The sequence below is a fragment of the Schistocerca americana genome, chromosome 2 (assembly GCF_021461395.2).
Source record: "Schistocerca americana isolate TAMUIC-IGC-003095 chromosome 2, iqSchAmer2.1, whole genome shotgun sequence".
NCBI classification, from domain to species: domain Eukaryota; kingdom Metazoa; phylum Arthropoda; class Insecta; order Orthoptera; family Acrididae; genus Schistocerca; species Schistocerca americana.
The window spans coordinates 337,884,406-337,910,375 of NC_060120.1; the positions used below are offsets into that span (position 1 = coordinate 337,884,406).

At 43.8% G+C, this 25,970-nt stretch overlaps 1 protein-coding gene and 1 non-coding gene across 4 annotated transcripts in view; one reads left to right on the forward strand and one right to left on the reverse strand.

Annotated features, from left to right (window-relative positions):
* Positions 1 to 25,970, forward strand: part of LOC124596567 (ski oncogene) — a 629,377-nt gene that overhangs the window by 150,482 nt on the left and 452,925 nt on the right. The window lies entirely within an intron of this gene.
* On the reverse strand, positions 9,559 to 9,633 carry Trnas-cga. Its single transcript has one exon. It is a non-coding gene; the product is annotated as a tRNA-Ser (tRNA).

Below are 25,970 nucleotides of genomic sequence, written 5' to 3' on the forward strand. Positions count from 1 at the left end.
TGTCGTGTATGAGCTTCACCAATTTCGTGATTCAGTTTTCTGTGTTTCCTTGACGCACGGCGATGTTTGGTTGTCTTCGGGTAGTGCACCTTGGCTTTCTCATAATACCTTCAAAGTAACTGAGAAGGGGTGTGTTCTGGAGCCTCTTCTATGAATGTTATTCCTACAAAGACCTACCTGTACACTGGGCGATAACTCAGGGAAAACAACACCCATGCTTCGTTTTAAGAGACTTTTCTGCAAGAGCATACAAAGGTCATAGATGTAAGATAACGAGTTATGAACAACATTCCTTACATCTGAAATGTATCCGGAATGCAAGTGGGGAGAAGAACCTGTTGTGAATGCTGCACGGCGCGAAAGGAGCAGAACACGGAAGCGGGGTTGTAGGGGTTGAAAGGAGAAGGGAGAACAAAGGAGAAAACTACTTTTGTATTCTTGAGACGTAATGTATTGCAAGGAATGGTGAATCACAGTACGTCTCAGACTTTGCCAGTTAACTGGCGGCCTTTGTAGCGACGAAAACGCTGAATGAACCTCCAGACAATGCTGCTCCTCAGGCTGGTTCCTGTTTTGGAAGCAAAAGTTTTAAGCGACTAGCAGTGCTGGAAATAAGAGGAGCAGGGGATTTATTGTTCCTCAGCACGCGCGAAATGCTGTACAGCTCTTAGACTTATGTAGTTTTCCGTGGTTGATGGAATGGAACGAAGTATCGAAGTGTATTTCGGGTGACGCTATTAATGCTCAACTGCTGCTGTTAAATGTGGTTTTAATTATGGGGCCGAGCAAAGGAAGCGATTCGGCTGTGAAACTGGAGATTTTGCGTAATGAAAGCACTGCTCAGCAAAAAGGCCGTGATCGTTTTTTGACCGTTTAGGGCACGAGTGGGTAACGGGTAGCCCGCAGACCGAATCCGATCCGCGATAGGCCCGCGGAAGAAATTCGCAAGTTACACCGAATTGTTTATCGACAGGGATTGCGTATTTCATTGCCATATTTTATTTTTCTGTTCTTTCTCGTATTAACATTTATAATTCTTGTCCGTTGTTGGCGTATTACAAGACTGCAACTGTTATAACGGAAAGTAATTTGAAAATGATTAGCTGCAACTAGTTGCTTTTATAAGTGTATTTATGTGTCGTGAATATACACTACTGGCCATTAAAATTGCTACACCAAGAAGAAATGCAGATGATAAACGGGTATTCATTGGACAAATATATTATACTAGAACTGACATGTGATTCATTTTCACGCAATTTGGGTGCATAGATCCTGAGAAATCAGTACCCAGAACAACCTCCTCTGGCCGTAATAACGGCCTTTATACGTCTGGGCATTGAGTCAAACAGAGCTTGGATGGCGTGTACACGTACAGCTACGCAAGCAGCTTCAACACGATACCACATTTAAACAAGAGTAGTGGCTGGCCTATTGTGACAAGCCAGTTGCTCTGCCACCATTGACCAGACGTTTTCAGTTGGCGAGAGATCTGGAGAATGTGCTAGCCAGGGCAGCAGTCGCACATTTTCTGTATCCAGAAAGGCCCGTACAGGACCTGCAACATGCGGTCGTGCATTATCCTGCTGAAATCTAGGGTTTCGCTGGGATCGAATGATGGGTGGAGCCACGGGTCGTAACACATCTGAAATGTAACGTCCACTGTTCAAAGTGCTGTCAATGCGAACAAGAGGTGACCGAGACGTGTAACCAATGGCACCCCATACCATCACGCCGGGTGATACGCCAGTATGGCGATGACGAATACACGCTTCCAATGTGCGTTCGGGCGATGTCGCCAAACACGGATGCGACCATCATGATGTTGTAAACAGAACATGGATTCATCCGAAAAAAATGACGTTTTGCCATTCGTGTACCCAGGTTCGTCGTTGAGTACACCATCGCAGGCGCTCCTGTCTGTGATACTGCGTCAAGGGTAACCGCAGCCATGGTCTCCGAGCTGATAGTCCATGCTGCTGCAAACGTCGTCGAACTGTTGGTGCAGATGGTTGTTGTCTTGCAAACGTCCCCGTCTGTTGACTCAGGGATCGAGACGTGGCTGCACGATCCGTTACAGCCATGCGGATAAGATGCCTGTCATCTCGACTGCGAGTGATACGAGGCCGTTGGGATCCAGCACGGCATTCCGTATTACCCTCCTGAACGCACCGATTCCATATTCCGCTAACAGTCATTGGATCTCGACCAACGCGAGGAGCAATGTCGCGACACGATAAACCGCAATCGTGATAGACTACAATCCGACCTTCATCAAAGTCAGAAACATGATGGTACGCATTTCTCGTCCTTACACGAGGCATCACAACAACGTTTCACCAGGCAACGCCGGTGAACGTCTGTGTTTGAGAAATCGGTTGGAAACTTTTCCTCATGTCAGCACGTTGTAGGTGTCGCCACCGGCGCCAACTTTGTGTGAATGCTGTGAAAAGCTAATCATTTGCATATCACAGCATCTTCTTCCTGTCGATTAAATTTCGCGTCTGTACCGCGTCATCTTCGTGGTGTAGCAATTTTAATGGCCAGTAGTGTACTTTCTTTACTTAAACGCGTTGCACATATTTGCAACGGAAGTATTTAAGACAGCTATTGTAAATCGCTGTAAGTAAATACTGTTAACGAGGCGCCAATAAACGTAACCATTTGAAAAAGAGGTGAATACAAAATGAATGTACTCTCAAAAACGCTTGTTTTGAGGCGTAATTTGTTGGTGTGGCGTGTCGGTAAGTGTGTGCTATTCATAACGTTGGTTAACTCCATAAACATTAACGTGGCTGACACGCGCTAGAAGCGCTGCTGCCGCCTCGCGTGACGAGGCAGCCGGCCGGAGTGGCCGTGCGGTTCTAGGCGCTACAGTCTGGAGCCGACAGACCGCTACGGTCGCAGGTTCGAATCTTGCCTCGGGCATGGATATGTGTTATGTTCTTAGGTTAGTTAGGTTTAATTAGTTCTAAGTTCCATGCGACCGATGACCTCAGAAGTTAAGTCGCATAGTGCTCAGAGCCATTTGAACCATTATTTGTGACGAGGCGGCCCGCAAGTTTATTAAGTATGTCACTCAGACGCGCAGGTCGCCAGAGGGTGCCCTTGTCTGGTTTAGGTTGTGAAAACCGTGCTCATACCAGCTAACACACTGAATTATATTCAGAACTATTTTGTACTGTATGATGCATAACTTGAAGGTAATTGATGCACAGTTTTATATTTCGTCCATCAAATTAGGGTAACTAAAAGAGGTACATGCAGTGGTCCTCAGATCAAAGATGTTACTAAATGCGGAGAAAATAGCTTAGTGCTGGCCCATAACCCAATTCCTAGAAATAAAAACATCGAATGGTAACCCAAAACAGCAAAAAAAAAAAAAAAAAAAAAGAAAAAAAAAAAAAAAAGACAGAGAGAGAGAGAAGAAAGCTATAGATAGTTCAGTGCTAGAACTGACAAAAAAAGAAAGTGTACGCTATAATTAAAAGTTGTCATACGCGCTGCATTCGTGCCGACTAACATTGCTGAAAGAGACTTACAGTATTACAGAACACAGATAAAAGATTTAAGAACGAGAAATCAGTCCGGGAAAATTAATTTTCGTGTGATCTCGTAATAGTGAATCAGGTTTTTCATGTAAAAATATGCGCTTTCCATTTAATTTGGTATTTTATTGCACAAGAAATTTGACTGTAATAATTACATCTAGAGTAGTGAGTGATACGATTATGATTTTTAAGGTTTTCATTCTCATTAAAGTCTTGATAGCATGCTTTTCAGGACGTTAAAGGAATGGTTTGATCTAGCCCGACGACTGCCTCGCATGTCCGCCTTATTCAGATCTCAGCCTGGGTACGCCGACGAGTTATCAGTGTGCGGGCGCGGCGCTGCGACCTGCCCCACGGCAGTGTCGTGTTTGCCTTAATTAGCTCCTGGGCCGGGCCAGGCCCCGCTCGCTAACCACGTGTAACGGAGTAAACACCGCGCAGCCTTCCGCGACGCGTCGCCTCACCGCCTCACGTGAGGCTGCGAGCGTCTTAGCTGTTTGCTTATAAGCCAGGCGTTCTGCCACTGGGCTACAGCCCGAACAAGACAAATCCGTGCCTGAACGTTCAGCTGCGAACTATCAAACCGGAGGTACTCAGTGATACGCATTATTCCGTTGCAGTCTTTGACTTCATCATATTATTTAAGGGGAATGTCAATGCCATGTCCTTATAATGTTAAAAGTAACATATTTATATCCCGTATTGTAAGGAACTATTCAAAGGGAATAAAACAAAACTTTTCCAGGATTTGTCTGGAGCGATTTAGGGAAATCACGGAAAACCTAACTCAGGATGGTCGGACGCGGGATTGAACCGTCGTCCTCCCGAATACGAGTCCAGTGTTTAACCACTGTGCCACCTCGCTCGGTGTCCGTCTGAGGGATCTTGCTGCTTGTGTTGTATTTTTTGACTGTAATTTCTGCCTTGGAGACTCGCTGTCTATCCAGTCCTTGTAGACTGTCTTCTGTATTACGGCCAGGCTTAATTCCAAATTCCTTCACAATCTTTATTCTGCCTGCATTTCCATGATTAAAGGTAATCACAGCATGATTGACCCCAGTCTTCATTGTTCTCGAGCCAACAATACGTTTTTGGGTATCCTGGTCCATAAAACATTGTTGAAAGGTATTAGAACAAATAAGCCCTCGGTCACAAATATTAAGTCAAAATTGACCAGGTTTCGACGCTACTATGAGCGTCGTCTTCAGATTTAGACTAACTGTTCTAAAACACATCAGATATATAATACATTAATAAAATTAAAGTTTGTACTGACTGGAAAAAGATGCAGCACTTACAAGTCACATATTAAAAAAGATCTAAGCCGGAAAGGCGACGTCATGAATAGTTGTGACTTGGCGAGTCGCTAAGGTTCAAATGGCTCTGAGCACTATGGGACTCAACTTCTGAGGTCATTAGTCCCCTAGAACTTAGAACTAGTTAAACCTAACTAACCTAAGGACATCACACACATCCATACCTGCGACCGTAGCGGTCTCGCGGTTCCAGACTGCAGCTCCTAGAACCGCACGGCCACTTCGGCCGGCGAGTCGCTAAGGGCTGCTCGTACTGTGAACAAGGGTTGCAACATCAGTCTTGTCCCTTTAATCATCCAACGAACCAGGTTAACATCCTAAGATTCGCAGAAGACATTCTACTGTTGATTCACGAAATTGATAAATTCGCATCTTCGACTACTGATGTTACTAAGCTTGCTCTGTAGTGTCCGTATTGTCTGTCGTACTAAAGTTATGTGTTGTGATGCTTTATACTATTTTCTCTGTTGGTGCAGCTAGTTTAATTAGCTACAAAGTTTCTAATAAATGTATAAGACACACAGAGATGTCTCAAGAACAGAAGCACCTCGAGATGGATTCAAATGATACAAAATGCCATAATAGCTAAGTGGTTATTTTGTCACTGTAACCTGTATCTTTACATATATTCATTTGAATCATCACAGTTGCTGTCATTTGCGATCCATTTTGTTGCTTCGTATTGATTGATCGCCAGTCGTGTATTCGAACAACAGTGTTTTCGCCCATTTTTGAGCAATAAGTAACGTGTAACGCGTTTGTATAGCCCATTGTGGAACTGTTACGCCTGCTACCTTCAATCAGAATATCGCAAGACGTTGAACAGTTGTGCCATGTAATTATTGTCATTGGAATTTGCACAATAAGGTAAAATCGACTCAGTCGTTCCCTTTAAATCCATGGTTTGGAATTAAATGTATTTTGGACTCGGTACAAGTGCCCTAAGGACCCTCGCGACTGCATTGCGCTCTTGGAGAAGTGTTTTGGATCCTAATCTCAGTCATCGGCGAAGTTGCCAAACCTTCGCTGCTGGCTGGGAACGAATCTAAAATGTTGCCAGTTGCCAGCAGAGATGCCCACTTTACAAAGTTTTCAGAGGTGCGCGACGCGAAATCCCACGTAATACAAAGTGATACATAGGCGTAATTGCCAAGTACAGGGCAGGAGCCCAGCCGGCTGCTTCTCCTGCCTTAAGATATTCCGCCGTTGCGTGGGAGGGGGGGGGGGGGGGGAATTCCCCCCCCCCCCCCACTTTATTTTCGTTAAGGCCGCACGTGCCCTTTTTCATATGTCGAGCAAGGGAGGTGCTGATTATTGGGTGTGCCAAATTCATTCTTCTGCTTTAGGCGTACTTCCACGATTACAAACACGTTTATCAATGTGACGTCGCGTGGGGAATTCACAGGTAAGCAGCTTCTTTAGATGGTGGGAGACAAATGTATAATTACTTAGTCAAATAAAGCTAAATAATAAATATCAGTTCAGTGATGTGTGAGCTAGATGTTCTTTAACACTTCATTGAGAACTATCATAACGGATTAGACTGGCAGCACAGCACACTCAGACGACTCTATTGTCTTGTAAACAATGCGTGCTTACGTTGTCCTTATTTGAGAACATTTCCCGCCTATTGTAAAGAAGCGTTTCGCTGCAATCCTCAACGAACGTTATATCGCTCTACTTCCATATTTAAGAGCTCTCGAAAGACATAAAATGGTGTTTTTTGTTTGTTTTAGACCACAGTGGGAAAAATATCCAGAGTACCAACAGTATATCCGAATATTCGTTGCTTTATATAACACATCCTGCCGCCTGTCTTGTTCCGGTGTATCGAACTGTATAAGAAATACACATACAGAAAAGCCAACGAACAAGTTGCTATTGAAGTGGGTTCAGCACAATGGATTATCTGCGAAATCGCAGACGAAATTACAATGAATTATCGCTTCGCTTGGGATTGACTTTTTTAAAAAAGCTTTCGGCTCAGTGCCAACAAAAATGTGCTGAGAGCCATTTAGGAGCAAGTTAATGATTCAGTCTATGTTAATATGCTAAATAATGTATACGTGAATGCTATATATTACGTGATAGGTGGAATGCACCTCTATGGCTTCAAGAGCTTGGTTCAATCTTATGCGATTTTGGTGCAGAGGAGGACATCGACCACATCATTTTCGGAAGCCTACTGCAATACCACGTGACAAACCATTTCCTGGACTATGGCTTCGTGTAAAACAGCATCCCACCAAAATGAAGTCACTATTCACAACACATTATGTGTCTCTGTGTAAACATTTATACAACGCTTTAGCGGTTCAACACGTGATATAATCAGAATTTTTACAGCCAATGTAAGTATTCTAAGTGAGTCGTGAGTGTGTGTGTGTCTTTGATTGTATATGTCATTTAATTTGTAGCATGTCTGTATCAAAGGCTGGCTGAGTGAATTATGTTCGAAGGCCACAAATTATATAAAAGTCTGATAGAAGAGGAGCCGGGCTCGGAGATTCCACATCACCAAAACCCTAGCAGCCATAGAAGGTTATAGATCCAACAATGGGAAAAAAGGAATACGTGTTACACTCGAACATAGCTGAATCACTTCTGTTTTGATGGACGACAGTGCACATAAATATCAGCTAGTAATGGAAGAACTCAGTATAGAAAATGTGAAATAACTTGAGGATTTACTGCAAGAAGAGCAAGGTAATGTAAATCAGCACTTGAGTAGATTACAAATTAACAACCAATTTATAGAACAAGTTGATAAGTACCTTTATTTAGACTCGTTGATGGACACCAAAAGAAATGAACAAAGGCGTAAAGAAATGGCTTGTCGACCGTTTGGTACCAGTGGTTCCAATATTAGCGTTCGATGTACCTAGAAAGGAAAGTTTACAGTTATGTATTACTGGTTTTGACTTATATGCGAAGAATTGAGAGTGGTTCAGCGAGCAATTGAGAGATAGGTGTCTGTTGTACGCGACCCACCGTCGCCAACGCCTCTTCCACAAAACTACAGAATTTAAGCAAGCAGCCGAAGCTTACGGAGAACACATTCCGTGGAAGTCGCCCTGTGAACGAAAGAACGAAGTGGTAAATAATGAAATCTGATGGTCAAACAAAGAGGAGACAATAAGTATGAGCATTCGCAGTCGAGAGATGTGCTGCTGGCAGGCGCACGATAGCGGTCACGTGAGCAAGGACAAGCCAGCTCGTAAGCAGACAACGCAGCGGAGGCAGTCCCGCCGCGGAGAGGTCCCTGACCTGAGTGCGCCATTACGTCACCAGCAGCGAGCGTGCTCCGTTAGAGCCGCCGCCTAGACGCGACACGGCCTCCGGAAGGACGAGCCCTCCTTTCTCTCTCTCTCTCTCTCTCTTTCTCTCTCTCTCTCTCTCTCTCTCTCTCTCTCTCTCTCTCTCTCTCTCTCTCTATATATATATATATATATATATATATATATATATATATATATATCGTCGTAACTCACCGTCTCGTGGCTGTATGAGACCTGCTGGTATTGCATGCTACATATATCGTATCGGAAAACCAACCAACAGGTACGAAGAAGACATATTGGTACGTTTGCTCTTGTAATCTCGACATGAAACTATGATAAATTGAGTGTCATTTCATATCTAATAAACTGGGACATAATTAGGATCACGATTAAACAATTCATAAGACAAGGCTCTTAAATACTATAACGGTTCTTGGGGTTGGTCCCAAGAGCTTCTGAAAAGCAGCCGCTTATAAGCAACTGTCTCCCAGAATTTTTCCATTAAAAAAAGAAGGAAGAATTTGAATTCATTAGAGACGAAAGGAGAAGATAAGGGTTTAACGAGATGTCGACGACGAATTCATTAGATACGGAAACCTAAACTCGTGCGGAACAATGACCGAGAAGAAAGTCAGAAGTGTTATTTTCAAAGAAGGGATCTCAGCTTTGGCGTAGCCGATTAATTTAAGCCGTGGGATTATGAATCCGGATGACTGGACTGGAATTAGAGCTCAATTGCTCTCTGATGCGAATCCAGTTCCTTAACCTCAATTAACTCCCTAGTTTGTCATTCTTAGTCGAATCATTGCTAGGAACGTACTTAACCCTAGACTAGTAAACCGTTGTAAACCTTACAAATTCGTAGTTCCCACCAATCTGGTATTATTAGTATAGGGTTAAAACAGGACATTTGGAGAACTTGTAATTAAGTAGTGCATAAACTATGGATTATGATATATGTAAATTGAAGGGGATCACTGCTGTCAGCTGCAGCGGGACACTAAACGGAATCAGCGGTGGCGAGCGAAAATACGTACGGACCAGGATTCGAAGCCGAGATCTCCTGCTTACTAGGCAGGTGCGGTAACCATTGCGCCATCCAGGACACAACGTTATCGCGACTGCGCGGACTATCTCTGCACTCCTCACGGCCGATCCACACTCCCACCGAGCGCCACATATCTGCAGTCCCTCTGCAGCTGACAGCAGTGATCCCCCTTCAATTTACATGTAATGCTGCACAGCTCTGGATTCTGCGCGGTATCTGTTCTTTCGCACATGTCACCATGCGTTCATATATAGATTATGAATTTCTTTGAATAAAATATGGAGAAGTACAATTTTCGACGAGATTTTCACTTTGCAGCGGAGTGTGCGCTGATATGAAACTTCCTGGCAGATTAAAACTGTGTGCCGGACCGAGACTCGAACTCGGGACCTTTGCCTTTCGCGGGCAAGCGCTCTACCAACTGAGCTACCCAAGCACGACTCACGCCCCGCCCTCACAGCTTCACTTCGCCAGTACCTCGCCTCCTAGGCGTTGTAATGCCTTAGTTTTGCATTGACAGAAATAGAGTTCTTATTATAGTGATTCCAAGTGAGCTTATATGCTTTTTGTGATCTGAAGATTCTATCTTTATTGGCTATTGAGTTCAGTATATATATATATATATATATATATATATATATATATATATATATATATATAATGTACGCATTTTCTTGAAATAATACATCGGAAATAAATTGTAATACAGTGACAACTCTCGTACACCTTGAATGGAAATTACACTTGGCTCTTATTCTGCAAAAATCAGACATTAAATTACAGTTAGTTATAAGAATTCTGATGAGGTTTTGATTATATTATAAAACGCATTTACGATATAGGCCTATCACCGAGTAATGTCAGTTTCGGATATCTTGTCTTAATGGCCGAAGATAATGCAGATGTTCAAAGAAATCACACGTCATTCACTACTGGGTGGTTTACTTTCTCCGATAGCGTAACGGATGCACTCCATGAAATCCATTGGTAGGCATTACAAGAAAGGTGTCGTGCATTTCTCAAATTTGTGCTTTATAAGAGGTTTTAAGAACGGATTATCGTATTTCCCTGCTTAAAAAGCATATATTGCACAAGATTCAACGCGGCGAAAATGTTTCAGGTTCTTCAAGAAGCCTCATAGCGTAGAACCGATTCTCCGTATGCAGAGTGGTTCACTTAAACGTTTCAGCGCAAGTATCTGTGGAACAACAATAGATATTGAAGAACGGCAAGACAGGGACTCGTGAAAGTAAATACTGTGAGACATTCTAAAACGTAAGGAAATATTGTTCTCAAGGTAAACTTTTTTTTTAATGGATATCCCGTATTATTTCTTACGCAATCAGTAACATGAAAAATCACAAAAAGAATGGTGTTGGTTACATCACAATACGTCAGCACAGACGAGCAAACCCTTTCCTTATTTTTCATTGTGTGTGACTGGACATCTTTATTGTTTCCGATCCACTTAACAACAGTGTTAACAGCAATAAATACAGCGTTTGCTGCATCCTCGTACGTGATTACGCGCAACATGGGGTTCACACTTGCATCCCGGCATGTGCAATAGCGGCGCGTTTCGTTTATTTCAGACGTCAATTTCGCTTTGCAATTTCTTGGGGTGTAATTGACATATTGCGATGCAACCTCTGCAATTCTTTTTCGATTTTTCATGTTACGGATCGTATAAGAAATAATATGGACTGTCCATATAAAACATACGTTTCTGTTGAAAATAATATTTGCTTACGTTTTAGAGTATCTTGTAGTAGTCACTTCGTGAGCCTGCCTTACATTTATGAATGTAAAGCAGGCTCACAAAAGTGAGTCAATTTTCAATAACTAGTTGTTTCATAGATACTTGCGCTGAAACGTTTAAAAGTGATCCACCTTTGTAATATACTGGTGTCATTTGCTAAGAATATCCGACCTACTGGCCGAACCCTTACTTAAAAGCAGAAGAGGAAAAAGAAAACACTCTCTTGAATTCAATTAGCTACAAATTCTACATAAGGGAAGGAGCTCATAACCGCTAAGGCTATAAATCGCATTTCAACGTATTTACGGCAGCTATCTGACCTTGGTGCCGCAGTGCAGCACCAGTAATGCTAATCCAGTTAGCGGTCGCCGACCGCTGCGTTTCCTGACAGGATTAACATAATTTTTGCGTGGCCGAGATAATGCAGAACCGGTTCGGGTATTAACTTCCTGCTCCCTAGAGGTGTTCGAACGTCACACAACCTGCCGGCTTTAGTTACTGGGAAGAAACGCTATTGGATTATTTTTATACATGCTAAAATCGCTGACTACATTGCCATGTTGAAAGACTGATTAATATTTAACGGAGATCTTAGTTTATGCTTTTATTTTATATAACACGAGCCAACCGTAACGGTTATGTTAGTTCTGCTTTCATGCTTTCAAACAAATCCTTTCAACTCAATTTGTTTTTTTTAAAGCGGGTCTCTGTGATGGAATATGTTCACAAAATACGATCACTGTACACCGAAATTTCAGTAATATCTTGTAAGTTTTGTAAGTGAGATAGACATCGTAAATCAACCCAACACACTGCGAAATGATTGTAAGTCCTGTAAAACAGCGTCTCCGTGAAGTCACTGCTGCTTCTGCAACTGATGTATGAAAAGATTTGTCCGGAGGGCAGAATGTAACGCAGGATGATATGCGAAATAAAAGCATTATTCTGTAGAGTGATTTGTCCATTAGTTTTCACAATATATGTAAATGACATTGTGGATAACTTCGGAACTTACGTAAGCTTTTCCGGATGATGCTGCAGTATACAGAAGTAACAACGCTAGAAAATTGTAGTGAAATGCAGGAAGACCTGCAAAGGATCTGCCGTTTGGTACGGTGGTTGACAATTGACCACAACATAAACCAATGTCATATATTGCGGCTAAATGGTCAAAAAGGCCCGTTACTATACGATTACAGGTTTGCAGAACAATCATTGGAACGAAACGCATCCATTAAATATCTGGGCGTTATTGGTAGAACGAATGAAGAGGAACAATGCCATAAAGCTGCCAGACTCACATCCATTGAAAGAATCTTCAGAAGTGTGATATATTCATAGTGACTAATACTTCAATATTGCTCGCCAGTCTGCGGTCTGTACCAGATAAGATACAAAGAAGAGAAGCGCGTTTTGTTACAGAATCATTTAGTAAGCGCGAAAGCTTCATGGAGATGCTTAGACAACTCCAGTGGCAGACGATGCAAGAGAGTCGTTCTGCATCACGGTGTAGTTTGCTATTAAATTCGGAGAGCGTACGTTTCTAGTACAGTCAGTTTTCTCGGTTAGAGGCGCCATGTCACGGATTGCGCGACCCCTCCCGCCGGACGTTCGTTTCCTCCCTCGGGCATGGGTTTGTGTGTTTTTCTTGGTGTAAATTAGTTTAAGTAGTGTGTAAGTCTAGGGATCGATGACATCAGCAGTTTGGTCCCTTAGGAATTCACACACATTTGAATATTTGTTCCTCCCTATGTATATCTCGCGAAAAGACCATGAAGAAAAAAATAGAGGTTTTCGAACTCACATAGAGGGTTATCAAAAATAGTTCGCGTGGACCATTCCAGATTGGAACGGGGAAGGGAGAAAGTAATAGTGGCGCACGTAATACTCTCCGTTACACACCATAAGAAGGCCTGCGGAGTGTAGTTGTAGATGTGAAGCAGTAATGACTTCAGCTTTTCTTTGAACTTAATTTGAAGGAGGATGTAGAAGCAGACTACTACAGGCGAAAAGAGAATTTCTGGCCAGGGAAAGCCTATTAGTACTAAATATAGACTTTAATTCTAGGGAGAACTTTCTGAGAATTTACGTTTGAAACACAGCATTATATGGTAGTAAAACGTGGACTGTGGGAAAACCGGAACAGAAGAGAATCGAAGCATTTGAGATGTTGTGCAACAGCCGTATGTTAAAAAATAGGTAGACTGATAAGGTAAGGTAAGGTAAGGAAACAGTAGGTTCTCCACAGAGTCAGCTATGAAGAACACTGACGAGAGGAAGGGACAGGATGATTAGGCTTTTGTTAAGACGTCACGTAACAACTTCCGTGGTACTGTAAGGGGGCGACAGAGACTGGAATACCTCCAACAAATATCTGAGGGTGTAGGGTGTAAGTGCTACTTTGAGATGAAGTTAGCGCAGGAGAGGAATTGTTGGTGGGCCACATCAAACCAGTCAGTATTTTGATGACCTAAAAAAAAAACCCGAAAGGAATCTCGATGTCATTGTGTAAATGATCAAAGGATTTTGTGGCTGAGTTCCACACTCATCTCTTTGTCACGCTAATTCTGAGCGTGGTAACAAGTGACTTCCAGATTATGTTTTTATCAATATGAACACTTAAGAATATAAACATTTATTCATTTAGCATCAAGTACAATTTATAATTGTGTGGTTGTATACATGAATTTTGTTTTATCTAAGTTCAGTGACAGTCCATTTGCAGAGAAAATGTTGTTGGTTTTCAGGAAATTTTTGAATTTTCAATTGTTGAGGTTACTCCATTCGGTTGATTATAATATTTGCATCGTCAGTCAAAAGAACTATTTCTGTTTCTTTGATATTTTATGGTAGATCATTTGTAAACAGTCATCCCACTCTAAGACCTATGTGCAACAGGAGTGACGCATTGTTAGAAGAGAGTACATGTTCCGGCTTTCCTGCAGACACCGTTATCCTGCAGAACGGATAACAATTATCGTGTGAGGATTTGTAGCTCTCCCCATGATGGGTCAGGGGTGCACTACACAAAAACAGCTTCTCAGGGAACAGAGCACTTGTTTTCTTTGTTTTCTTTTTAGCTAGACGGTAGTTTGAGGTGCCCTCATGAACACGCGCCAGTCGATACGCAGGAAAGCAAGTCAAACGGCGTTCAGAATAAACACACTTCGACTGTCAGTTTTTGTCAGTAAAATCCAGGAGTATTCATAATAAAGTTCCCGAATTTACTGCCCTCCAGGAAAATTCTCGCGCTCAAATTATTCGTGGGACCGAGAGCTGGCTGAAACCCGGAGTGGAAAGCTCTGAGATATTTCGAGTCGTGGAACGTGTATCGGAAAGACAGATTAGATGCCATACGAGGGGGAGTGTTCATTGCGGTTTACAAAAATATGTCGCTCTTGAGATCGAAGTTGAGTATGACAGTGAAGTTATGTGATCGCTTACAACAGGTGTAGGTGAAACACTGTTAATTGTTGGAAGTTTTTACCGGCCACCCGATTCCGCCGACAGTTCTCGAGTCATTAAAAGAAAGTCTATGGTCAGTAGCGCGTAAATACCCAGATCATGCAATACGAGTCAGAGGCGACTAACCAACCGAGTATAAACTGGGATGTCTGTGGAGTCATTGCGGGGGGTACGTACAGACAGTCGTGCGACGTACTTTTGAACACGTTTTCAAAAAATTGTCTTGAGCAGCTAGCTCTGCAACCCACGCACAATGAAAATATCTTAGACCTTGTAGCCACAAATAGGCAGGACCTTATCGACAAAGTCAGTAAAAATGTAAATGTGTGACTAGGGCCTCCCATCGGGTAGACCGTTCGCCGGGTGCAAGTCTTTAGATTTGACGCCACTTCGGCGACTTGCGCGTCGATAGGGATGAAATGATGGTGATTAGGACAACACAACACAACACCCAGTCCCTGAACAGAGAAAATCTCCGACCCCGCCGCGAATCGAACCCGGGCCCTTAGGATTGACATTCTGTCGCGCCGACCACTCAGCTACCGGGGTCGGACGACAATGTCAGTACAGAAACAGGAATTAACAACTATGCAACTATAGCAACTATGATTACGAAAGTTGATAAAAGTCAAGAAGGCTAGAAGAGTGTTTCTGCTAGGTAGAGCAGATCAGCAGTTTTTGTCACATGCCTTACAGTGTGAATTGACACCACTTAGTTTCAGTAAGATGAATGTAGAGGAATTATGGGCAAAGTTTAAGCAGAATGTAAATGTGGGCAGTCATGTCCCTGTTAAGCGGAGAAAAGGTGGAAAAGACCGACCATGGTTTACTAACGAAATTCGGAAGGTGCTGAGGATTCAGTCTTGTTTCACTCTCGGTTCAAAAGGGAATGCACAAATGACGACAATCGAAGGTTAATAGAGATTCGTGCGTCTGTGAAAAGATCTTTGCACGAACCATATAGCAACTGCCACGTTCGAGAAATCGTTCACGCTGGAGAAATGCACAAAAAACCCGTCATTTGACCATCGTACAGACTCCCGTATGGATGGTACAGTTATAAGCATCCCTGGCGTAGAGAAACAACTGAAAGATTCGAAAGAAATAAATCACCAGGTCCGGCATAAATCTTATCAAGCCCGCTTCATTCAGTGAACACAGCCTCCAGACAGGTAATGGCTCCACGTTTTTATATAAGCTGCATCTTCCTGTCGAGCACTTGCACGCTCACTAAAAGGCAACAGTCACCTGGAAAATGAGAAAAGACTTAACAGAAGTCTGCGCAAACGCACTCTCGATCCTTGGAGTCTTCCCGTACGTGAAAAGTAATTTTCTAGATCACTAAGGATCACTAAGTCTTTACTTCAGTTAAAAACTTGGAGACATGCAACTACGTTCTACAGGTGCCTCGACTTGCCACCTCAGCCCCATGAGGTTACCCCTCCTCCCCCCACTCCTTGATTTTTCGGGCTTCAAACCGTACAACTAAATTGTTACAACATTCAAACCTTTCAGCTCGTTAGTTTCCAAAGCAACATATTGGCACATCCATTGGTCAGTTCCTGCTTCCTCTAATAAAAACTGCCTTATAGGTGCTGTACCGTGGCAGGACCTGCAGAAATTGATTTTCGCCGAATGCTGGCAAAAACAGACAATCACAGGAAAATTATTACAGGATGAACAAAGCACACTTCCCCTGGATCGGCAATAGTGTGGCGTGGTCAGAAAGTGGTATATTGCGTAGTGATTTTTGCCCATTTTGAATATACAGTACTATGAATTGCGAAGAGGGTAAGGAGAGCAGAGGGTGATGTGTGTGATCAGAAACAGAATCACGTGGGAGACGGCAGTGGGACTACGTGGTTTCCAGAACACAGACGCAGCAGTAGACCAGCGGTACGCTGAGACTAACGGGTGCAGGGTCGGCGAGTTTGGCCTGTGGGTCCCGGCGTGGCGCAGCGCGGCACGGCGGTTATAAATAGCGAAGCATCAGCCACAGCGGGCGCACAAACCGCTTATTAATGACCGCCACCCGGACTGCTGCGATTAATCTGCACCAGACCAACAGACACGGTGGAGGCACCCGCCCCTACGACCAGAACTCCTCCTCACAAAGTACGCCAGCGTTCAAGCCCTGTGGATTGTTCAGCTACTTGCTGCGCTTGCAGAAGACGCTGCGTTGATTCGTGTGACAAGAAACGTTTTGTTTCTTTCTCTAGTGACCTCATCTTAACTGGTGTGTTATAGTGGTTTTCGGCCTGCATGACGTACAGCCCTCTCTTAATATTTAGGAATTTTCAAGTAGGTCCTACTTTATAGAGGTAAGTTGCATTTATTTGAAAAAAAAATACAATACTTTTTAAAAGTAATGCAACAATTTGATGCAAGAGAATTGCTGTATTAGTAGTTAGTGGTTGATTATACAGGACGAACATCATTGAAACCGACAAGCTGCAGGGGCAGATGTTTGACTGGATATGGAGGAAAAAAAGGTCCTATGAACATGTGCCCGGAAATGCATCGTTGCCACGATAGATGGAGTCGACGAATGAGAGCTCCTCTGACCACTTGCCGTGTGTTCCTTGTATGTTACAGGCTGTGTGATTAACGCAGCGTACTGTAAGCAGCAGAATAGTCTGGTATTCGTGTTGGGAACAAGCCGAGATGGTGTTTGTGGCCGGTTGTGTCGAGAGGCAGTACTGCAATACCACAACAAGTACCCTCACCGTCACAGACACCAACCACATCACACAGCATTTCAAGCCCTTTTTGCCTTTTTGGGCATTTGTGTGGTCATGGGTCCTTTCAGACAGACGAACGTGCAAGGAGGCGGCGGACTGTGCGTACACCAGATTTGGAGAACAGGGTTCTACAGGATATTTACTCGAACCCTAGTACAAGCTCAAAGTAAGTGGCCCATCAACATTGTGTAAGCCGAAGTACGATTATCTGTATCCTGCATCACATCCGCTACTATACCTATCACCTTCAATCCCATGGAGGACACGTTGAAGATTTGTTGTGACGTGAATGCGATATAGCTCTGTACTGTCCTCCGGTACGATTCGTCGTCGTTACACGCACAACATCCATTTCTGGACACATTTTATGGGAGATTTTTTCCTCCATTTCCAGTCAGGAATCCGTCCCTGCAATATGTCTGTTTTAGTAATGTTCACCCTGTATTTGATAAACTGCAGATAACGTTTGTAGACGATGTAGACTGCAGGAAGGTGACGTCTTAGGAAATCGTTCGCGCTTAAATAATAACACGTGTTCTGTGATCAGTAGGCGGACTAAGTTACAGTCGCCAGGTATGTGGAAAATAACATGTTCGGAACAATTAAAGAGACTGAGCGATGTTGCACATAGCTAAGATACTGGACTCGTATTCAGGACGGCGGCAGTTCAGTCCCCGTCCGGCCATCTAGATTTAGATTAGCTTTAATTAGCCCTAAATCGCTTAAGGCTAATGCCGGGGTGGTTCCTTTGAACGGGCACGACCGACGTCTGTCCTCATCCGTTCTCAGTCCGAGCTTATTCTCTGTCTCTAATGAGCTCGTTGTTGACGGGATGTTAATGCTACTTTTCCTGCCTTTCTTTCTCAATTGAAGGTGGAACATCCACGTGTGTCAAGCCGTGGGGAAGGCAGATGCAAGACTCTTATTTGTTGGGGAAATTCTAAAGAAATGTAAATCACAGACGAAAGAAGTCACTCAAAAAACGTCGTTCTAATAATTTATTGTTTTTTATAGGTGGTCCGGGTCGCAAATCAAGTTGGATTAACGGAAGAGACTGATAGAGAATGTTCAGAGAAGAACTTCGGGCATCGTCACGGATTCGTTGGACTAGAAGTGGTCAACCAGTTGCAGTGTAGAGGCTGTGGGAAAGGTGTATATCGCGGAGAAACTTACTAACAAAATATTACGTTCTTAAACCAGCCAAGAGTTATATTCGGAATATGCAGAGAGTATGGAAGTGAAATCGAATGTTGTCCATTGTTTACCTTCTGCCACTTGACGTTCGGTGCTGCGGACCATTGGATCGAATTAGACAAGAATGGGGAAAGAATGACCGGGGTCTTCTTGGAGGAGCTATTCCGACCTTCGCCTTAATTAAATAACGAATACCGAGAAAATGCAGAGCAAATATCTTGATTATCTATGAATTCTACTCTTAATTCATATGGAATCCATTTTCGTGCCAATGCTACGTAAAATTCTCAAGTAGGTACGTGAATCAGTAAGACATTTTGAGGTGAAGGTCAACTCGTTAATGTTAATAAAAGCGCTGTAAGCCTGTAAATTAATAATTCAGGCCAGAAAAGTGTATATTTTTCATAGCGCCTGCCAATCTTGTAATTAATATAGATTACAAATTAGTTTCAGACGAGTTCAACGTAGGAAGCTTGTGTTTTTCCCCCCTGAATGCCACCAGAGTACGGAGAGATTGCTCTCTCTGTACGCTGGTCACGTAATGCGGCCACGTCCCCTGCTATCTGGGTCGCTATATTTTCCGTAGCCGCTCTGATGGCAGCTCCTTTTTTCTCATGCCTGCAACCAGTGTCTCCCCCTCCTGTCGTACACTCTGGTTCACTGTCTTATCCTTTTGTTTAAATACAATCACAGATACTCTGATTTTTGCAATTTACCCGGCGAATATGTTGCTAGACGTTAAAATTGAGACGCTGTGAACAAATGTGAAATTAGCGTGAAATGTACCTCATTTGTATGAAAATTAGCAGCTCAGCCGCACAAAGTAGATACAAGTAACGCCAACCGTACAAAGTAGATACAAGTAACGTCATCTACATTCTGTATAAAAGAAAAGATTGTGCAGCGGTTATCTAATTTAGAAATTTCATTTGGATGTTGTTTGGTTGTGGAAATATCGTGTGAGAAGAAGAACGCCCTCCAGCACATATTGGAACGCGACAGCGGCAGGATCGTGGCGTATGATTGAAGTGAGCATTAAATAAGCATTCTGTTTCGTGTACTGAGTAACTAGAATAGGTACGCACTAGTCTTGGTACAGAAAACTCGCCTAAAACATCACATAACCACTTCCGGCCTGAACTGCACTCTTCCTACAATGCTATTGTCCAGATCTGTATTGTTTGGTCCATTCACGAAGCACAACTTTGTGCTCACTGTGGCAATAACCTTTCGCGATGTACATTACATACAGTTTCCTTTGCAATGTTCTCTCTAAAACAGTATTTCCTGTCGGGTTTGAACAGATTGTCATAAGGTGTGACAGTCATCACTAGTCCCTGTCGCTTAGGATCTTTTTTTACGACCTTACGCCCTTGTATACACGTTGGGCAGTCCCCGTTTATACATCAAGTTGGGAAACTTCATTCTGTGGTCATGAGCACGTTCAAACTCGCCATTCTTTCATGTCGACCCATCTCACTGCCCTGATTCCATACAAGTGATTGTCACATACAGCGTGTTTGTTTTAACTTGAGGCTACTAAACATCTCAAAAACGACGCATCGTACGAAAAAAATGTTCTTGGTGAAAAGTTAGACTTGTATCTGTGGTACAACGGGCCATCTCTTAACCACCCCTCCTGCATGGGCAGGGTCACTTTGTATTTTCAAATGGGAACTACGCCCCCCCCCCCCCCGCCCTTTTTATTGCATATTCGGTTTTACGTCAAAAATACGTACGGTTTATTCGAATAATTGTTTTCCATTCGTGGCAGATGGTGTTGTAATAGACAAATATCAGGTGAGCCTGTTTCTGCACTTACGAACCGACGCAGTTGAGTCTTCATTTCATTTACGATATAAATGTAAACTTTTGTGTTCTAACGGTTGATACTGATGTTCAGACGTTACTTGAGTGTTGCATATGTCATTGTACAGTACAGAAAACATGATAACACTGACATTTCTGGAAAATATCTTCTTGGGTGGTAACGTAATTTCCTGCTCCCTGCGGTGTTGCCTTGGTGAGTCCCAACGCCATCGGAATACTTGATTTCGGTGGCCACCCTCGAACCCCTCCATCAGGGTGCCTGATTTCGGTATCTGTTACTATCAAACTGCCGTAGCTCCCTGTGTTGGCCTCTACTTGGCTACCGGCGGAATACAGACCACAATCATAGTAGTAAGGTGAATTGCCCACGAAGTGATAGTCACAGGCGCACAAGCCACATATACTCACCGAAATCAAGCGCCCCAAAGATGAGAGAGGTAAAGCATCCCGATGGGAACAGTAAACTATTATACACGTTGTTCTTTCTAGCTAACGCTAAACGTAGTTTCTAACCCGACATTCAAAAGGCTACCCTGTTGTGCTGTACAATCAAATTTGCAACACAAAAGTAAATTTCGAAAATAAATATCGACCGTTAGAACGCAAACGGTTTGCATCATAAATGAAATGGAAAATCAAATGCGTCGGTTCTTAATTGCAAAAGCAGGTACTCTCGACACTAACTTTTCATCTAGAATTTTTTTTTCATAGGATACACCATTTTCGAAGTAGCTATCTCGAGTTAAAACAAACACCCTGTACTAGTTCCATGCCAGAGGTAGGGAGCCACAAGAGAGCCTGATATCAGTTCTGCACTACCTACAGCGCTCTAAAGTGATCAGTGTGCTCATACGAGGAGGTGAACCTAATATTATAGTGAGTTTACGTCAGGTGGAAATCAGAAGACACATGGATGTGGAAACTGACTACACCACGCTTAAGTTGGACGATTTACCAAACCAGCGGTCGCTATTCCGACACGCTAGGGTGATTAGGGTGTGGTCTCTTCCTTATCTGGCAAATTACGGTGGAGGACCTAGCAGCTCGTGAGAGAAATTAACGTCGATGATTATAAAAGACAGTTGTTTTCCGTCTTTAGCATCTGGTGCGGCAGTAACGTATCTTCAGCATTAACGATGCGATAACTTAGTTGAGGAGTATCGAAGCCCTGTGCAGGAAGGGGAAGACGAACCGATCAGCTATTAGCAACAGCCGGTGAAGATGCGGGTGTTAACAGCCGCGCAGCGTATTGTGGTGTCGTTAGAGACGACCTTGGCGCGGAAGGCCGCACCGCACCGCGCTGCGCTGCGCGTTCGCCTGTGTAAATGAACCCGGCCCGGCCCCTCCGTCTCGCGTGCTGCCGGTTGCGTCGGCGCCTGCTGCAGGGGGGCCGTCGCCGCACTGGGGCCATCGTCTGCATTGAAGATACGACGATAGTCTGACGTGCGTGGATGGTGTAGATATGTCTATTGTGAAGTGCGGTGTGAAGAGAGCTGTACAGATACTCAGATTTTGATCAAATAATAAAGTGGTGCCAACAAGGCAACTTGTTTTGAATCTTCTGAAAACTACAACTGTGCACGTCACAAAACGCAACAACATGGTATCCTACGAGCGTAAAATCAGCTCGTCAAAATTGTAATCAAGCAGCTCGTACGTACGCCTGGTGTATTAATTTGCCGGCCGCGGTGGTCTCGCGGTTCTAGGCGCGCAGTCCGGAACCGTGCGACTGCTACGGTCGCAGGTTCGAATCCTGCCTCGGGCATGGATGTGTGTGATGTCCTTAGGTTAGTTAGGTTTAAGTAGTTCTAGGGGACTGATAACCACAGCAGTTGAGTCCCATAGTGCTCAGAGCCATTTGAGCCATTTGTATTAATTTGTAAGGATATGAAACGGTACGATCACATGGACGACGCTCCATCAAGAGTTCAGGTTCGCTTCCATACGGAACGGATGTGCCCAGCGACTTTATTTATTAAAATTTAGAAGTGTAAAGCAATCAGTCACTAACAAACTCTGCACACCGTGATGACATACGCCGAAATTAGCTGTGTAATAATTGTAAGCAGCGGCCTCAGTGTCAACTAAAATCCTGAGACAGATAGTTTAGTTCAAAAAATGGTTTAAATGGCTCTGAGCACTATGGGACTTAGCATCTGCGGTCATCAGTCCCCTAGAACTTAGAACTACTTAAACCTAACTAACCTAAGGACATCACACACATCCATGCCCCTAGGTAGGGTTCGAACCTGCGACCGTAGCAGTCGCGCGGTTCCGGACTGCAGCGCCTAGAACCGCGTGGCCACCACGATCGGCCGATAGTTTAGTAACGGCTGTTTGTATAGGCAAGTGATAATGATGATTTGACTTACCGTTATGTTGATTTACTACCCTACAAAGGTTGTACAACTATGTTTTTATTTAGTCTGTGGCTTCCTGTAATGTACGGGGAAGGGCAGATAAAAGTGGCGCGGTGAACAGAGATCCAGGGTACAAAGAAGCACAGCAAAAGAAAGAAAATACGGTACTAACCCGACTGAAAAAGATGTTGAAAGTGACCACCATTCACCTCTTTGCACTTTTGGCCCATGGTCAGCAACACACTGAAGGCGGATTGAAGCTAGCCAGACTGTTGGAATTGCTGCAATATCATCCGAAATGTTCTTCTGCAGTTCTTGAAGACTATGTGGGTTGTTGCAATACACCTTAAGACTCGAGGGTTCTTCACACAAAGTAATCGGACGACGTGGGTGGCCAGCTATGTCCGCGATCAGGCTGGCATCTGCTAACAACTCTGTCTGGCGTGAGGACTTTGTAAATTCGCTCCAAAGGTCGGTCAGCTGTATGAACAGTTGCTCCCCTGACTCAGATGACACAGTTGGTCAGGTTCAAAGAAAACTTGAGAGCCGCGCGGTCTGAGGCGCTTTGTCACGGTCGTCGTCCCCCTCCCCGTAGGAGTTTGGAGTCCTCCCTCGGGCATGGGTGTGTGTTGTGCTTAGTATAAGGCTCTGGACCGATGACCTCAGCAGTTTGGTCCGGTAAGACCTCACCACAAATTTCCAAAACTTGAGTTTCATCTCAAACAGGTACCCCACTCGTACAGTTATAGTTGGTGGTAAAGCCAGTGACAAAGGGATCTCAGATTGATTCTATATTTCTGTAGTTTCAAAGGTCTTTTGATACCGTTCTTCACTACCTGCTTCTAATCAAATTGCTTTCCTATGGAGTATCATCTCACTTGTGTGAATGGATTCGTGATTTTCTGTCAGTTCATAGCTATAGATGGAAAGTCGTCGAGTAAAGCGTAAGTGATAAAAACATGCCCTCTGCTGATTCTAATCTATATAAATGTTTAGGGAGACAATTTGAACAGCGGTCTTAGATGTTTTGCAGATGATGGTGTCATTTACCGTCTTATAAAGTCATCACAAGATGGAAACCAATTGTAAAATGATTTAGACAGGATATCTGTATGGTGCGAAAAGTGGCAACTATACTGAGAGGAATTTGTTAAATGTCGGCGTCACGATAAATCACACAGATATAAAGGTTGTCAATTTAAATAAATACGTAGGTATAATGATCACGAAAAACTAACTGGAACGACCACGTAGATAATGTGGGGAACGCGCGAACAGAAGACTGCGCCGGCCGAAGTGACCGTGCGGTTAAAGGCGCTGCAGTCTGGAACCGCAAGACCGCTACGGTCGCAGGTTCGAATCCTGCCTCGGGCATGGATGTTTGTGATGTCCTTAGGTTAGTTAGGTTTAACTAGTTCTAAGTTCTAGGGGACTAATGACCTCAGCAGTTGAGTCCCATAGTGCTCAGAGCCATTTTTTGAAGACTGCCTTTTATTGGCAGAAAACTTATAAGAGGCAATAGATCCACTAAAGAGACTGCGTACACTATGGAGGACTTCGTAGAAGTTGAAAAAAGGGCAGTTCGTTTTGTACTATCGTGAAGTAAGGGAGAGAGTGGCACGGATATGATACGTGAGGTGGTGTGGCAGTCATTAAAACAAAGCCGTTCTCCGTTGCGGCGAGATCTCTTCACGAAATTACAGTCGTCAGCTTTCTCCGCCGAATGAGAAAATATTTTGTTGGCGCCCATCAACATAGGGAGAAATGATCACTGTAATAAAACCAGCGAACCCGGGAACGCTTCGTAATTGCTAAATATCTAAGAAATTGGGTATAAGGAATGAGAACTCGCACGGAGAGATTTAAGCGTTCGTTTTTCTCGCACGCTATTCTAGAATGGAACGGGGGAGAAATAGTGTGAAAGTGATTCGATGAACCTTCTGCTAGGCTTTTAAGTATGAATTTCAGAGTAATCATGTGCATGTAAATGTGTGTCACGGTCTGCAGCTCGTGGTCGTGCGGTAGCGTTCTCGCTTCCCACGCCCGGGTTCCAGGGTTCGATTCCCGGCGGGGGTCAGGGATTTTCTCTGCCTCGTGATGACTGGGTGTTGTGTGATGTCCTTAGGTTAGTTAGGTTTAAGTTGTTCTAAGTTCTAGGGGACTGATGACCATAGATGTTAAGTCCCATAGTGCTCAGACCCTTTTTTTGTGTGTCACGCAGTTTCCGTAGACATCTTCAAGCGAAAAGGGAAATCGTTTCATTGAATACGACACCACCGATTCTCTCAATTTCTAATGACGTTATCTTCCGTCTTGCTTTCATTCATTCCTTTACTAGCTCACTGACTGACCTTCGACTGACATATTTGTTAGTATAAGTCACCTTCTTGTAGACAAGGGCATTTATTGAAAAGTATATTTTCTCGCTTAAGGTATGAAGTCGATTACAGTTGGAAAAAGTAAGGTTGTTGGTTGGGCGGGGATTGGTCTCAGAAGCAGAAGTAGCCACGGAAGATGAGGAGTACCTTGTGCAGCTCCGAGCGAGGTGACGTAGTGGTATTGAACGGATCGCTTGCACGTGCCGTGACCTGCTCGCCTGCAGCTCGCCAGGGCTGCCAGGGTCGACGAACGGGGCAGCGCGTGGGCGGCGCCGTAGACCCGTCCCGCAAGCAGCAGCGCCCATCGTGCAGACGGCCGAGGCGGCCGCCGCGTCTGCCGTTTCCCTTCTCACGTCAACGCAGATGGAGGGGCCACAATATGCTGCCAGACAAAGTAAAGTTCGGCACCCAGAGGTCATGGTCGGATGTCAATGTAAAAAATGTACACACCATCGTCGGGTATGTAAATGATTTATCGTTGCAGTTCGCTGTGACAGGGAGAATGGCCGCCAGACTGCATTAGTGTTGTTCGTGTTTAGTGTTGTTACCTGGCTTGGTAGGATCTGTAAGAGGCATGAACAGCGTCAGATGTTGGGTGATCACTAGGAAGGACACAGAGCCGCCACGCACTGCCGCGCACTCCTGTGAGACAGCTTTATCAGCATCTGACAGAATTTGAAAGTGGTCACATCAAGGTGAAATAGCATTTAGCTTGTGTATAGTAATATCAGTTGCTTCTTTGTTGTCGCGAAAATGTGGATACCGTAAGTGAAAAACGACATAAGAAAAAGTACTGCTTTTCTGTAACTGGGTGGACCTAACAATAAATTAAAACAACGTAAACAATTTTGTAAGACAAGAGCTGAGTAATCCTGCGCCCTTACAGTGCAATCTGTCATTTCCGTCACGTTCCACCACGGCCGTTTATGCACTTTATTCAGATTGACCAACTGAGTGTTCTCTCAATACAGTGACAAGGAAACACAGAATTTGTCAAAATGATCTCAAAAATAAGAGTTTGGAGATATCTCTTGCATGTACGCCTTG